This window comes from Palaemon carinicauda, chromosome 1 (assembly GCF_036898095.1).
Source record: "Palaemon carinicauda isolate YSFRI2023 chromosome 1, ASM3689809v2, whole genome shotgun sequence".
NCBI classification, from domain to species: Eukaryota; Metazoa; Arthropoda; class Malacostraca; order Decapoda; family Palaemonidae; genus Palaemon; species Palaemon carinicauda.
In genome coordinates this window covers 5,143,646-5,146,461 of record NC_090725.1, presented here as the reverse complement: position 1 = coordinate 5,146,461, position 2,816 = coordinate 5,143,646, and positions in this window count along the sequence as shown.

Sequence of the window (2,816 nt, the reverse complement as noted above, 5' to 3'; positions counted from 1 at the left end):
TTTCCCTTTGCCTACACATACACCGAATAGTCTGGCCTATTCTTTACAGATTCTCCTCTGTCCTCCTACAACTGACAACACTATAGTTATCAAACAATTCTTCTTCACCCAAGGGGTTAACTCTGAACTGTAATTGTTCAGTAGCCACTTTCCACCGTGTAAGGGTAGAACAGACACTTGTTTTCTAGCTTTGGGTAGTGCCATAGCCTCTGTACCATAGTCTTCCACTGTCTTGGGTTAGAGTTCTCTTGCTTGAGGATACACTCGGGCACACTATTCTATTTCATTTCTCGTCCTCTTGTTTTTATATTTTATTTATGAAATATCTATTTTAATGTTGTCACTGTGATTAAGATATTTTATTTTTCTTGTTTCCTTTCCTCGCTTGGCTACTTTCCTTGTTGAAGCCTCTGGGCTTATAACATCCTGCTTTTCCAACTAGGGTTGTAGCTTAGCAAGTAATAATAATAATAATGATAATAATAATAATAATAATAATAGTAATAAAATAATAATAATAATATGTTTGATATCATCTGGTCCCAGTCCATGAGTGGGGGTGTGTTATTATAAAGTAATAGTTATGCTACTGAATTTTACCATGTGCTTCAATGGCAGTAATAGACTAGTAATCTTTTATTTTTATATGTGTACTAGCGATTTGTGAACCCAGGTTTTATTTTTCCTTTTCTGATAACATGACTACGGATGTGAGATTATTTTTCTTAATAATTGCTGAATTTAATTTGATGTGTTTGAGGGGAATGGTAATTTATATAAAGGAGGGCATTTTCAATATCATGTGAAGGGGTTTATTTCTTTAGAATATAGGTTTAATTTTGAGGTGTTTTGTTCATGTTCATATCTTGATTGGTTTGATGGGTTGTATTGTAATTTAGGGGAAAAGATTCTCATACATTTTTCCTTCACACTTTTTTAATCCGTTTTTATATTGAACTTGGGTAATCCGTTGGATATTGAATCTGGTAAATAATATACCGATGCACTGGTTTCATGTATACATTCGGAGTATTTGCATTTTAATGGATAGTATGATGAAATTTCGAGCTTCAGCCATGAAATTAAGTTTTTTTTTTCAGATCTTCATCCGTTTTATTATTATTATTATTATTATTATTATTATTATTATTACTACTATCCAAGCTACAACCCTAGTTGGAAAAGCAAGATGCTATAAGCCCAGGGGCTCCAACAGGGAAAAATAGCCCAGTGAGGAAAGGAAATAAGGAAATAAATAAATGAAGAGAACAAATTAACAATAAATCATTCTAAAATAAGTAACAACGTCAAAACAGACATGTCATATATAAACTATTAACAACATCAAAAACAAATATTTCATAAAAAAACTATAAAAAGACTCATGTCCGCCTGGTCAACAAAGTATAATAATTATTTCCTGTTATCTTTAAGGTATTGAGTTATGTCTTATGTCATTTAATCTTTTTCTTTAAGTAGTCCATTCCTTTTATTAATAGGCTTTCGTGGGTATATTTATGAATTCTGGAGGTTACCTACAAGAGACAATTTTGAGAAGTAAAGAAAGTTGACAGTCGATAGAACATGTGACTTATGACTTATGACTTGAGAACCAGAAAATAAAAAATTCCAAGTAACTTGCCTGATCAAATTCTAAGGATTTATAATCTCCGAAAACTTTGAAAGACGGGGTGGGGGGAGTGGGGACGTCTTTCAGAAAAACCAGAAAAAGATTGTTCTTTCTTTTTGATAGTTCATGGTGAACTATTGTGATACAATGAATTCAAGCTCTTCAAGTTTGTCCAAAAATTGCAGCCATATCTATACATATACTCATGTTTTTACACACACACACACACACACACACACACACACACACACATATATATATATATATATATATATATATATATATATATATATATATATATATATATATATATATATATATATATATATATCTGTGTGTGTGCATGCATGTATGTATGTATGTTTGTATGTATGTATATATATATATATATATATATATATATGTATATATATATATATATATATATATATATATATATATATATTATGAATACTATAAATATGTATATGTGTGTCTGTATGCGTATTTTTATATATTACTTTTTCATATTTCATGTACGCTGTGTAATCACTCCATTAATCATATATCTATCAACAAAAGTATAAGGCCTCCCTTTATTTTATTACTCATTTAACTTCTTGAGAGTTTTTGCATCTAAAGAATAGCCTAAATTATTTGGAATTGTCTAGCTCAAGCTATAATGTTCGAGCTACTGATTGAATAAGCGAGAGAGAGAGAGAGAGAGAGAGAGAGAGAGAGAGAGAGAGAGAGAGAGAGAGAGAGAGAGAGAGAGAGAGAGAGAGGGGTACCTGTACGTCCTTCAATAAACCATATAAGCTGTGAATCGTAAAGTTTCTATAGTTCATTTTACTTTTGCTTTATTTTTTTTTTGGGGGGGGGTGTCTTTTGTATCGTTTATAGCAACACTTTCACACCTTTCTTCATTAAGTTACATAAGTATTAATAGCTGCTTTAACCAAACAATAGTTTTCAGCTTTTCCTCTAATAACCGTAAATTAAATCAACGTGTACATCCATGTACTATGTACTACCACAGTGTTTCCCAACTCTGGGGTAAATTACCCCAGTGGGGTAATGGACCCGTATTTTTGGGGGTAATCAAGATGTTCTGAAATTGAGTTAGCCCTTTCTGTAACCAAGCCCAGAATAGAGAAAATTGCACAGGCAAAACAAGCTCAACCCTCACACTGAAAAACCAGAGCAA